Here is a 14,792-nt window from a genome sequence, read left to right as displayed (position 1 = left end):
GGAGCTACAATATGAGCAGCTTTTACATATTTTATAACTTCTTTTGCTCTTCTATAGATCTTTTGCAGAGTGTCCAACTGTGTGATGTCATTAAAAAGAAGTTTAACCCATGAGATGCACATCCTCTTGCAGTAATATGTGGATATTTATCCATTATGATCTCCCACGCTGTGTTCATGTTACTTGCATTGTCAGTCAGCAAAGCAAATACTATACCACTCCCGATCCTCTGTAGGACTTCACATATTTTACTACTGATATACTCTGCAGTATACCTGTTCTCTCCTGTTTCAATGCTTCTGTAAAAAACTGGTTGAGGTGTTGTTACCACAAAGTCATAGGCAACGTGTAGGTGGGACATGGGGGGGTGGGGCATGTGTCCTGCCCCCCCCCCCCGCCCACCCCGAGATTGGCTCTTGCCAGCCACGGAGTGGGGAGCACCAGCCAGTGCCCCCCATGGGAAGGAGCAGCGGCACTTCTGGTTTTGCTGGTGGCATTTCCGGGGTTGGTGATTGGCTGCGGATGGACCGCCCCACTCCTGCCCCCCACTGGAGTCAGGAGGCACCAGTCGCCCATGCACAAAGTTTTATCCCTTCTCCCCACACATTTGTCCATCCATCTGTAAGCACTGCAAGACACGGTGCTTCGTTGATTTTTTTCCGTGCACAGATCGCATTACACATTCATATTCTGACTCTAAAACAGATTTGCTCAAAGAATGTCTGCTAGACAAATGGTATGATGGTCTTAGTAATTTAAAAGTTTCCTGCGAGTATGCATATTCAGTTATTAACAATGGCGTCCCAGAAGAATATATTGCTCTTGCAAGAGCTTAGTCAATTTTTTCCTGATTTTCATGTGTCATCTTGTCTACAAATTAAGCTATTGAGAGTCTTTTGTATACATTTGGTTGCAATATTTGGTTACTTGAGGATGTTGATTGGGGAACCCTTTCTGATGCTGATGTTATAGAAGAAGCAGCAGCAGCAGCAGCAGGAGGAGGACTTCTGGATCAAGAACATTGGAAAGAGCTACTTGCACTTTCATCAACATGATCTACGTCCTCCTCACTTACACCCATGAAGGATTTTTTAATGCCTTCAGGACACTTCTTACATACAAGCATGAGTTTGGTCATCCTACTAGCATTTGGAAATGCATATTTTATTTGACAGTATTTGCAAATCACATTTTTTTTTCTCAGAATAACTTGTAGTGTGGAAATGCTTCCATATGCTTGAAGTTGGTCATGCCATTTTGCTGAGGGAGAAAAAAGAAAAATGTAATTTGGAGGCTAGCTTGCATATATACCTACAGACTGGGAAGTGGCTTTCTAAGCAGCACAGCAGCAGAAAGGGATCTCGGAGTCATAGTCAACTGCAAAATGAACATGAGTCATCAATGTAATGAAGTGATAAGTAAACCCAACTGCACTCTTTCATGCATTAGAAGGTGCATCATGAACAGGTCTAAGAAGGCGATACATTCCCTCTATTCAGCATTGGTAAGACTGCAGCTGGAGTACTGCATCCAGTTCTGGGCACCGCACTTCGAGGGATGTGGATAACCTTGAGAGGGTCCAGAGGAGGGCTACTCATATGGTTAAGGGCCTGCAGGTAAGATCCTACGAGGAGAGATTGAGGGTCTCTTCAGCCTCAGCAAAAGAAGGCTGAGAGGGGATCTTGTGGCCTTCTACAAATTGGAGGTGGGGGGCAGCAAGGAATAGGGGACACTCTGTTTACCAGGGCACCCCTTGGGTTTACTAGGAACAACGGCCATAAACTGACAGAGAGCAGATTTAAATTAGACATTAGGAAAAAAATCTTTATGGTGAGAGTTGCCAAAATCTGGAATGGGCTTCCAACGGAGGTGGTGCTTTACCCTACCTTGGAGGTCTTTAAGAGGAGGGTAGATAAGCACCTGGCTGGGGTCATATGACCCCAGTGCTCTTTCCTGCCCAGGGCAGAGGGTCGGACTCAATGATCTAATGAGGTCCCTTCTGACCCTAAAAATCTATGAAATCTATCTATAAACACTAAGCTACAGCATGTACAAATTTAGTAATGGATGGAGGAGAGGCCTCCTCCAAGTTAACTGTGAACAACTTCCCTGCCCTGAAGGCTTCACCTCACTGCTAAGGTTGAGTGATTTGTCACAAAACATCAGATTAGTAGGAATTCAATTATGAATTACACAGATTATGAAAATATACTAATGCAGCTAAAATATAGTTTAATATACTGAATTCAGAGAAACTTAAACTCTTACCTTTCAATAAAGAAGTATACTTTCTTTCAGCTCCTTCATGCTGCTTCTGTACTTCTGTGGATCTCAAGGTCACAGGGCCAGGAGGAGGCAGGTTCCTTTCAACTCCAAAACCTTTAGATTTCCTCTGTCTCCTCTCCTGAGGCTTTTGCGCAAGCAGGGCAATAAACTCCTTGTGTCTAATCTCTACAGGAATGAATGGATGCTGCTGCCAGTGTCCACTCCCAGTACCTTTGAGGCCTAGTCAGGAGGACAGGAGCAGATCCACCAACCTCTAGATCAAAAGTCAACAATAGAGGAAGTCCACAAGCTACGAAGGCACTGACTCCTTCTTACTTCTCTTGTGAAAATGGCAGTGCCCCCTGGGGGCAGAAATGCATCTTGCTCTTGCATTTGAGAGTTGTAGTGTACTGTTTGTCCTTGGTGTACAGGAATTTTAATGATCTGATACTGTGATAGTCTTATATAAAAGTCTTCCTATTACATAGTTATTAGAAAACATTTTGGGGGGAGCAAAGGGTAGCAATATATGAATACCTTGTCTTAAACATTTTATTCACTATTCTAAAAGAAAATATTTCATTTTTTTTAATTTTTCCAAAAATTTTCAATTTGTCCAATTTTTTGGAAAAAGACAAAAAAAAGTCTGCAGAAAAAATGGGAAAAAATGTTTACTTCTGAATTTTTCTGTTTTTTTTTTTTCCCCAGGGCCTAGTTCAGATATAAACAGCAATAAAATGGAAATCTGGTTCTTTCATTCTAAGGACTCTCCCAGTGAAGCATATCAAATTCACCTCTCTCTCTATTATCTTGGGCTGTTAGTATTATATTCAAGGGTGTCTACACAGTGACTGCAGAGTAGGTCAGAGACCCCTGAGGTAGTTTTAAAGAAGCTGGCTCTGGTATTGGGAGCTGTTTGGCTGAGCTCAGCAAAGGCTTTTCAGTGCACCCGGCTTCTCAGATTGACTGCAGACCATATTTGGCTGCCACAGCTACACTGCTCCAGACATAGAAGTGGCTGCAAGGTTAGGGCTAGTGCCTGAGCTAAGTATATTTTTCAAGAAAACTTCTTATTTTGCAGGAGCCCTGGAGGAAACTTGGCCCCATGTCCTCCATACCTGCACCTGAGTTCTACTAATACAGCTGCTCAAAAGAAGGTGCGCTGGAAACTTTCAAATGCTTGTGGTGATTACAAATTTCCCATTAAAAATTGTATTTTTCTCTTAAAAATAAAACCTGAAAAATGAGAAATTAAAAAAAAAATCAGACAACATTTTTGTTTGTTATAAAGGAACTCATTATAAAAGGGCTATTTTCTTTATTGGAAACAGTAAAGAAAGCTGGGGTTCTGGGCTTTTTAGAAAAACAAGGAAAATTTCTCTGGAAGTGTTCATTTGGGTCAAAAAGAATCAGAACTCATGGTAGAAGTGAAATCTTTTATCAAACTACCAGATTTTTGCAAAAAAAAGTTTTTGCAAAAAATTTACTTGGTTTAATAAAAGATATCACCTCTACCACAAGTTCTAATTCCTTTCACCTCTAGATCAATATGGCTACAACCTGGGTACCTGACAGTTTGGGTCAAAAAGCCATTTCTCACAGAAAAAGTGGTTTGACAAAGAAGCTTGATTTCTTCCAACCCTCATCAACAATGGCCCAGAAAATCTGAAGCCATTGTCAGAAAATAAGCTGCTGTCCTTTCCCAGTATAGTGTGTGTGGTAGGGGCTAGATTCTGAGCAGATAGGAGTCACTTCTCATGTATCACTAATAACTGCTAATATTATTACAATGAGCTAGAGGTGCCTGCTGTAGAAAAAGAGAGCCACTCACCACAATCTGCATTTCTATGCATTTGTAATATAGGTCTTGCCTTGACTGAATGCTCACCTATATTGCCTTCCTGGTTTCCTTTTTCATTTATCATGAATAAAGTAGCTACCATGGCTTTTCTTGCTTCCAAGATAAGTAGGTTGAAATGAGGAGAAAGAATAAAGAAAGGGCATATACAGTGCTTTACCCATGTTAGGAACTGCAACCTAGTTTGTAACTAAGAGGATGTGTATAATGGCATTTGATCCTTCTATGCCCTTGTTGCATTCCTCTTCTCCATCCTTCTCTCCTTGTCTTTCAAAACTGTGTGTTCTGTTGTGTTTAGAAAAAGCCTGCCACACTGGCACTAAACCATCATAGTGATATTATGGACAACTTAAATGTAACTGAAATTGCAAATGTACTCACCCCACTTCATTACGGCTAGGGACAGACATTACACATAAGCCGGTTTAAGTGATCAGAAACTGGTTTAAACCTGTAACAGAACAGACATTCAGTGTACATAAACCCATTTGAAAATGGCTGAAACTGGTTTAAGATAAACCTGGTTGAATGTAGACTTAACTTATTTGGGTCAAACTGGTTTATGGAATGTCTGTCCCAGACCCCTTCTTGGTTTAAGTTAAATCAGAGTCCCCCAGTAACCTGGCTTGCTCTCTGGGCTGGGCTGGGCTCTCTGCTCCAGAGACGTGGGCTGGCCCCTCCCCTCTGCTCCCTCACTGGAGCTCCGGCAGAGACTTGCAGGCATAGCAGCACCTGCCTGGATTCCCCTACCCCATCTCCCACCCCATCTCTGCTTGCTGCTCAAGCAGGGATCCCTCCCTCCTTTCTCTTACAGCACAGACCATAGCCAAGATGTGGTATGGTAGCTAATGCTGAGAGATATCTGTATAAGGTAGACAGGGCAGTGTTGGCTTAGGACTTTTTGAAGTTAATCAACATGTCCCTCCTTAGAATGTTCCCCTCCTTGGAAAAAGTTGTTTAAGACAAGCTTGAACTAATGAGTGAGGCTTTGTTTTCTGATGGGGAGCTAAATGCTGATAACAGAGCTGATAAATGCTTTGTTATCAAGGGAGGGGGGACATCTCCCTAGTCACAGCATCCTGCTGGGGGCTGGCCATGCCCCTCTCAGCTCAGTACAGTGGAAGGGAAGGGAGGGCTGCTGTAGTGCCCCTCCCAGCTTCTAGCCTGGATGTCTCCACGGTTACAAACTGATTTAGCCTAGGCAGGTTAGACTAATCTGCAAAGATTGAATCAATTCAGGCTCAGGCTTTTTGAATGTCTGTCCGTAGCCGAAAAAGATTGTTAGAGGTCATTAATATCTTTCAGTAAACAATTAGACTGTTCTCAGTGATGACAGATGACAGAAGAAGGAGCAATGGTCTCAAGTTGCAACAAGTGAAGTTTAGGTTAGATTAGGATAAACTTGCTTGTGAGGAAGGTAGTAAAGCACTGGAACAGACTATCCAGAGAGGTTATGGAATATCCATCATTGGAGGTTTTTAAAGACCTGGTTAGACAAAGCCCTGGCTGTGATAATATAGTTGGGAATGGTCCTGTTTTGAGCAGGGGGTTGGACTAGATGACCTCCTGAGGTCCCTTCCAACCCTACTTTTCTGTTTCTATTATTCTAATAGTGGCCTTCACTGTAAACTGAGGCACATGTTATCACCTGAAACAAAATCCACTTGCTCATTTGAACTATGTGAGTAGAGGGGTTAGCTGAGTACTGTTTTGAGTGTAGCTGTGACTAAGAGGAAAAAGAGCAGAACAGCTAAAAAACCCAGCATCATAAAAAGGAGGACACAGTGTGAACAAATAATGTAAGCATCCTACAGTGAAATACTTCTGCTGAATGTTATTTGAAGAGGTTTAGGAATGTGAGCAAAGATGCTGACTTTGTCACTGGCATCTCCACCCAGATGGAGCCACCTGCATTAACTTGATTTTTTAGGCTAACCACTTGGGTCAAATGCTATCAGGAGTATGATTCAGCTTTCATGATGGGAAATTGTGTACCAAATGGAACACAGAATGGGTGGGAAATTGAAGATAATGAGCAGGAGATAAAAGAAGACCTAAAACAGCTGGACATTTTGCAAAATGAATGAAAACGTGAACTAAGACAAGTGCTGGAGGCTCCGCAAAAAGACATAAAGTAGCACATGGAGATTCTCAAGAGAGATCTGAGATCTACTTGTAGGTAGAGATCAAATCTTTGCTGGGCGCAGCAAGTGCAACATTACCAAAATGTCTGGGAAACAAGCTGAAAAATACCCTGATTGAAATGATGAGATGCCTTGAACAAGTGATCTGCAACTTGACTGCCATAGGTGAGGTTCCCCCAGGAAACTGGGAAAGTTTTGGTTAGTTTGGAACTTGCTAACAGAGAGAAACTACAGCAAGGACTTAAGGAGCTGAAAATGTGCTGTGAGAAAAGTTACCAGGCATGTAGAATTGGGCCAGCCAAATAACTTTTCACAATAACACAGCCATAGAAGTCCAGTGGAAAGAGATGGTATTGTCACAGCTCACATGATATAAAAGCCCACTATCCTTGAGGGAAAAATCTCTGCAAAGCTTATATTTTTCAAGTCAACATCACAGCTCAGATTAATAACTGGGAAGATGGACATAAAAAGAGGCTTCTACCAGCCAACAGTTAAGTCAATCAGCCACAGAACTCTAATCACTCCTGGCAGAGTGCATAAGAAGAGATGAAGGAATAGTGAGGAAGGTGAAAGCCAATCACCAGGAGTCATACAGGCACAGCTCTGCATCTACTATGCGTGATGGTTTATGATGATTTGAATGATTAGAAAAAATGATAAACTCAGTCTGTAAAACAGAAAATTGGTAATAATGCAAAAAATAAGTAATGCTAGTTAGAGATAAATGCCGGCAGTGCTGGTGGAAGAAAAAATGTGTAGACAAAAATTGTTTGTAAATAAAGGCCAGCCAGAACAGAATGTCCCCCTATACACGAAAAGTACCACTTCCTATTTTAGGAGGGAAATCCAACTGAATTGGCAGAGATTTGCAGTACAAGGACCAGCCCTACATTTAAGTGGGTAGATAAACAACTACAAAATCAGAGTCTGGTTATTCAGTGAGCAGTAGATTCTGTAAAGGACCTGGGAATAGACGACTGTCTCAGTCACCATGGATATGAGGCAAGGCACATGAGATTGGAGAAACACCTAAGTAGTAAGGCTGTGCAAAGCTTCGGTCCCTGATTCGATTTGGCTCAATTCAGTGGCTGAATATCCAAATCAAATCAGAAGACCCTTTAATCTCTCCAAATCGAATCGTAACCCTCTGAATCAATTCAGAGAGATTCAGAAAGATTCGGAAATTTGGACAGAGACACAGCTTTAAATGTTTTTTTCTACATACCTCTTAAATGCTGCATATTGGGATGCATGAAGTGTCCCATGGGAGCATGGGGAGCTCCTCAGCATGCTCAGCAGCAGACCCGGAAGTGGACCAGGAGCACTTCTGGTCCACTTCCAGGTCCACCGGGGAGTGCACTGGGGGGCCCTCTCGCACCCCTCCGGCTCAGTGACTGGTGCCTTCTGGGTCTCGGGGCAGGGGAAACTCGGGATCCCCCCACGGCCAATCACTGAATACTTCAGGTCCACTTCCGGGTTCGCTGCCGAGCACGTGGGGGGCCCCCCGCGTTCCTGTGGGATGCTCTATCTACCCCAGCATTTCAGTGTTCACAAGCCACACCTGGTACCTCAAGGTATGTAGAAGAAACATTTAAAGCTGTGTCTATGGCCGAATCTCTGATTCTTTGAATCAGCATCGAATCTTCAGGGACAGTGATCCAAATCAACAAATCAAATCACTCCCTGATTTGGACCAAATCCAAATCGAATAGGGCCTGCTTCATACACCCCTACTAAAGCATGACTGAGGAATGCATACCTACCCAGTAACTAGAAAGGGTTTGACAACTGGATCTCTGAAATTTGAGTAAGGAGTCTAGGTAGCCAAGAAACTAAATGGTTACTAATTCAGAAACCACGAACCATGGACCTAACCAGGAACGACATTTACATGGAGAATTTGTGGAAATTTTCTTCTAAGATGCAGCTCAGGTAAAACAAATGTGATGGGCTAGCTGGCACTGACTTAGCCCAGGGGTTTGGAAAGGCCAAAAGATGATTGAAGGACTTGGGATTCCCTTTCCTCACTAATCTGGTGGTGATTTGGCCCAGGGGTTTTGAAGGGGTAAAAGATGATTGGAGGACTTGGGATTCCCTTTCCTCACCAATCAGGCCCCAGAGACTCACCCTCCATGTCCCCTGATGGCCCCTTGGGTCACCTGGAGGGGGATAAAAGGGGCAGCACAGCTGACTCAGGGAAGAGACCAGTGAGGGACCACAAGGAAGGAGCTTCAAAGAGCTGGCAAGAGCTGGGCCAGCGGGGCGGGAGCAGTTGCCCCAGAAGAGCCTGAAGGAGTGGGACCTGCAGGCAGCAGTTGGATCCTCAGCAGTGCAATGTGTAGCTGGCATGAGAGGCTCCCCGCTGGGCTCCAGGATCGCCTATGAGAGGCTGTGGCCAGCAGGAGAGGCTCCTCAGCTCCAGCAAGGATCCGAGCAGCGACCTGAGAGGTTCTCAGCTCTGCTTCCAGCTCTTCCAATAAGAGGCCAGGCAGTGTGACATGAGGCTGGGGCTCTGGGAAGGTCAAGACCCCTATCAACTTGGAGCAATGCCAGTATTGGTGACTGTGTGGTAGTGTTTCTGCCTACCATGTGGGACTGAGTTCAAGTCCCAGCTGGGGTGATTTGGGGTGAGTAACAAGGAGAAAATCTTCTTGCAGTGGAAAGTGGCCATTGTATTTTCCCCCATTCTCCCCCTGCAGGTACCTAGGCCCTATATTTCCTTGTCATTTGACATTTTTGTATTTTGTGCCTTTTTATATTTTACCAACCAGTATTGTTTGCTCTGCTGTTTGTGTTTTAAATTTTGTTAATCCTGTCTTTTGTCAATGATTGTAAGTGTCTAACCTTTGTTGAATCCTGCCCTCTTGGGGCATTGTAGTGTCCCCTAAACCCCCTGGTTTATGCTTGTTATGTTCCCAGTACTGTTCTTTCATTAAAAGGTATATGGTTAAGGTCCATTGGTGGTCTGGCTCTGCTCTATAGTGGGAGGAGAGTCCCTACATCTCCCACAGCACTGGTGCACCTGCTTTGATCCCTTCAACTGGAGAGAAAGTACCTCTTGGAGTACCACCTGGGTTACACAAATGTTTTGCAGACAGTTGCTTTGCAGTGAACAATTTATCCTGCCTCCAGAGGCAAAAACCATCATAGTAACTACATTGTTTCTAAAGACAAGATGGGGGGTTAAAATCTTTTGAGATCCAAAGTCTCAGGGGCATCTTAGCAATTAATGTTCTTGTGATGTGAATTCGGAAATGTTGCTGACAAGCAGCAAGTAGTGAAATAGGGGACAAGGTTTGCAAAGTGTGAGTAAATGGATCTAATAAATCGTGACAGAAAACTACAAGAAGGAAAAGGCTTAAGAGAGTGAAGGTCAGCTCTTGCCATTTCTGATAGACTTGTTCTGGTCAGTGCTATATATTTAAGTGAGGGTCAGCACATTGGTCTGAGATTTTCTGGTTAGGAATCTGGAGTTGCCCTTCTAATCCAACAAAGCCATGAGTTTTCCAATATTGGTCCAACATGACAGAGAGAGGCTTTCCAACATGGCATTGCTTCTCTCTGCTTGACTGTTAGACATAGATGATATTCAGGTGTGAGGCAAAACAGAGTCAGGATTAAGATCAAAGCTGCCAACTTATCTTGAATTTCTTTTGGGTTCAGTTTTGTTTCAGAAAGAGGCAGTTTATCCCGAGAGAACAGTCAGTGAGATGGAATTTCTCTTGACAAAAAGAAAATAGAGTTTGTACAGAACTAGCCAACTCTCTAGGCACATTCAGATGCTCAGAGCTATGTGCATTTCTGCCACAGCTACGGAAGCTGTACTTGTAAGTTTGCCAACACTGCAAAACCAATGTAATGGCTGGCAGAGAAAGACAAACCATTTTAGTGGCCAGCAGAGTTATGATTTAATGTTTTCAGAGTTGAAAGGGGCTCTTGTGATTGCTTGTGTCTTGGCCCATGTATGTTTCAAAGTCTCTTTCAGACTAGACATAAAGGCTAGTGCTTACAGCTTGGGGACAGTATTGATACAAGAACACAATGGATTTGAAAGGGTGTTGGCTTATTGCAGTCTAAGCTTCCTTGAAATAAATTATTGCACCAACCCAAAGGAATTCCTACCAGTAGTTAAATCTACAGAAGCACTGACCTTTATTTAAGGCAGCTGTATAAAGCAATTAAGCACCCCCAAGAAACAATAGCTGCCTCCATCCACATTAAGCCCCCAAAGAAAAGGCTGCCTGCAAGGTCACTCTGGAATTTGAACTTTGTGGGAGAAGGGGCTTTGCTAAATGCTGTTTTGAGTAAAGGCCTGGGTTGGTATATGGGACAAGACAATAGTGGGGAAGCTGAAAGAAGATGCAGAAAGCCAAAGATATGTTATGAACAAGAGCTTATGTCACACATGCTGCAAGTAGCACAGGCAGCATCTGTGTGTAGCATGTAGCAGATCGGGGAGGAGACAGGCAGGAAAAGGCAGATAGGGCAGAAAGCAGAGCAGCAGATTGAGTAGGGTGCAGAAAAAGGGATTAGAGTGGCATGTAGGGAAGGCACAGGGCTTAATCTGTGGCATGCTTGGCAAAACGTCTAGAGCATGACCTTGAGGAAAGGCTGCTGGGGCTGAATAATGACTGAAAGAGACTTGGGACTATGAGCAAAGACACTGGTTCCTGCTTGTTTTTTTCTGTCTTCAGGGAAATGGGACTCTGTACATCCTTTGTAAACAAACATAGATATCAAGGAAACCCTTGATTCTATCACTATGTCTTCCCTCACTGGAACAACCCTCAAGACTACATTTTTGTATATCTATTCAGATAAAAAGAGATAACAGTAATAATAGTTTTGAGTTAACTAAATATATGGGTCAATATCATCTTAAAAGTAACTGCCAATGGAAGAAAAATGTCTTTCTGCTTCTTATTTTACTTCTGTGTAATTTATAGAATGTATTTATTGCTAGAGGGCGTTTTGAAAGTCTCTTGCCTCTGCTTCTGTGTGCATTAAAAATTTAGGTCTCATTTATTTTGGAACTCTCTAGACCAGAAACCAGCAACTTTTTCAAGCCACCGGCTGGAACAACCCAGCTCCAGTCTGACCTGTGCTGAGTGGCTTCCTCAGGGTGTCAGCAGTAGGAGCCTTTCCCTGTGTCCACATCCAGTCCAGGCACCTGGGAGCTATTCCTGCTGTACCACCACTTCCCCCAACCCTCAGATTCCTGGCTGGGGCGCAGGTGCAGCTCTTATCCACTAAGGTGGAAGCTGCATCCATGCTGCTGCTGCTTCTACACTGCAGCTGGGAGGCAGGGAAAAGGAGGTAAGGGAGAAGTCACAGCAGCATGGACACAGCTTCCCACTGCCCAACCACACCAGAGCTTCTCACCAGCTGCAAGCTGCATCCAGTAAGAAGCAAGGGATGGGGGGAGAAATAGTTGGAAGTTGCCTGGCCCTGGCACAGGTGTGGGCATAGGCAAAACTCTTGGGCTCCGTATGTACCCCAGTTCAAAGAATGCTTTAAATATTAGGAAATAACCATGTATAGGAGGAGGTATTGATTTTTGTTTAGATATGTATCGCATACTATTAAGTGAAGAGCATTTTTTTTCATCCAGTGAAAAGGATGTGGATAGATGGGCAGGCAGGCATTAGTGGGTGTGTATTATGTGCTTTATCTCTCATGTGCTTATTAAAAGGGTAGACTGTAAACTTAGAAAGCTCATAACATTGATGGTATCCAGGTTGTAGCTGTACTGGTCTAGAGGAAAACTCAATCAGGACTTGTAGTAGAGATGGTATCTTTTATTAGATCAACAAGATTTTTGCAAAAAAATGTCTTTATTTGCAAGTTTTCGGGCACAAACACCCTTCATCAGGCACTGGAGAAAAGATTGTAAAAGTTCTCCAGGGTAGAAATGAAAGTTCATATTTCATAGGATTTCACAGAGAAGTCAATAGATGGATAACTCCTCTGGGCAGTCAGTTCATTTTGCAAAAATCTTGTTGGTCTAATAAAAGTCATCATCTCTACCATGAGTCCTGATTGCCTCATAACATTGATGGGAAGAGGAACTGACAGACAGTGCAAGAAGAAAGTGCCAGCTTCAGGGACTAAGTAGTCGGGATTTGGGGGACTTCTGTTGCCAAGAGGGGTGTCAGATATGCAGTCTGTACTTTGGAGAACACATCAAGAGCCCCAAAGGTAGGAAGCATTTCTATACTTTGCCTGGCCTTGGCAAGCCTCTCTTTCACTTAGGGGCTGAAAATAATTATGCCTTACATCTAGGAATCCCAGTGGGAACTCCAGCAAAGCCCAAAATGACCATTGTAGTTTGCATTGGTATGCCAAGGGTCTTTGCACTTATCCAAGGACTATTGCACTTCGTGCAGTTTTCATGACTGACTGTGGGAGGTCTTCTGAAGATCAAGGGAACTTGGAGAAGAGGGGGACAAACAGCCATAACTTCCACTATTGCAATCACCTGAAACAAGCACCATTTTCTAAAAAAAAGCCCTGGAACACATACACTCTGGGATAAAAAAGGAGTAAGTGGGTGTATCTACTTGTCTGCCCCACTGCACAGTTGGTACTGCACAGTTCTGGTGCACATGGGACATTTCTGACGTTGATACTGTGCAGTAGTGGCGGTGTCAGAGTTAGTGCCTGCTGAGGCTATACCACTGTTGCGATGTAGTGTCTTGTGTAGATGTGCCCACAGGCACCAAAACAATCAGGAGCAAAACTACATCTCCCCGATTCCTTTTCACCTCTCTCCAATCCACTGGTGTTAATGCCCTTCTCTCCTTTTTAATGGTCTTGATGTTCCACTACTCAAACTATCCTTTCTTCTGCAGTTTTGCAGTCTGGTAATGTTTCTCCTCTATTTCACAGCCCTGCAGACTGTTTTTCACTCTAGCTAGAAACCTTCACTCAGGTGTAGTAATATAAACTTAGGGGTAGAAATGACTGACAGTGAAGTACTGGAGGCGCTGTCAAGACACTCAAGAAACCTTATTCAGATTTGTTAAACAAAATTAAGAAATGTACATTTAACTGTAATGACAACAGGACTAATGACACAATCATTTGACTATTTTGACTATTTTTGCCTAGTTTGTGGGATTTCTTTAAACTTAATACATTATCTAGCAAATCATTGCACACACTAATAGTTCTTTTGTTTTTTGCTTCCATTGTAAGCTACATAATATAGCACTAGGCTCCTAGAGTATTAGTAAAACTTTCAGGTTTTCTAACTTGAGGAAAATGTGTGTTGGTAGTGATGATGCACTACATCACCTAGGCTACACCCCCCTTTTCAAAATCCTAGATCTGCCCATGGTGTCATCTCTCCAGGCCCTAATAGCTATTAGTAGAGACAAATCCCAGAGTAGATTTACAGCAGAGAGTCAATTATCTGGGAAGCCAGTTAACCAGAAGATTTTGCATTAACAAAACCATGAGCCCACAGTTGGGTTTTGCTTGTCAGGAATACAACTGTGCATTGTTTATTTACCAATGCTTTGATATTTTAAAACATTACCTATTATCATATGTTTTTTCTTGTTGTTTTTAATATTGGCTGCAAAGTACAGTAATTAAAGTACGGTTTTCAGCACTTCATACTGTGGTACTAGATTCTCTGGAAAAAAATATTTACTGGTGTGCTGGTGACATTATTCATTCCAGATAGTTGACTTCCTTCTACATTTCAGATTTATTTTATAAATCAGAGAAAAGCAAATCTTACTTAATCTTTTTGGTAACTAGTTACCATATTATATTAACCAGGGTGAGATGAAAATGTGATAGTTAATTTCAGAGGGATTCTACTCCTTCAGTGCATGAATTTCATCAAATTTAGTGATGAAAAGAATCCACTGGTTTGCAGCTCACTCTCTCTGGATTATGTATGTGGCTGCTTAGCCAAGAGACCAGAGTACATTAATCCTTTTTTCTGACTGCCCTCAAATGATCTTGGATGAGGCAATTATCATTTCTGAGCCTGAGCTTCCCCATCAGTAAAATGGTGATAATGATATATGCTTTTCTCACAGCTGTGTGGTGAGGCCTGACTGAGACAAACTATGGCCTGACACATCCTGCCACACAGACAGTAGGAGAGCATAAGGCACCCACTGAGTTACCTGTGCTGTAGGTAGAAGAGCAAGGAAAATGATAGGTTGTGCTTCAGGGGAGGAATGCTGTGCCAGAAATATACCTAGTGCATTTTCCCCCTTGAAATGCAGACTCTTAGAATCACAATCCACTTCCTGGGGCAGCATAATAATAGGGGGTTTTAGCAAGGGCACACATGAGCATAAGAGTTTGCAGCACGAGGGGCTAAAATTGAAGTAATTTTCTTTTGAAATGGCAGAGCTTCTGTGCCACAAAGAGAAAAATTCATAATAAAAGCCAGTAATAGTGAAAAGCTGTTAACATTTTCAGCAAGACTGAAATATTCAAAAGTAAAAACTGACTGTCCTAAACAAATATTTAGGCATCTAAGGGCACATCTATACGTC

The sequence above is a fragment of the Alligator mississippiensis genome, chromosome 3 (genome assembly GCF_030867095.1).
Source record: "Alligator mississippiensis isolate rAllMis1 chromosome 3, rAllMis1, whole genome shotgun sequence".
NCBI lineage: Eukaryota > Metazoa > Chordata > Crocodylia > Alligatoridae > Alligator > Alligator mississippiensis.
Note: the sequence above shows the minus strand (reverse complement) of the source record.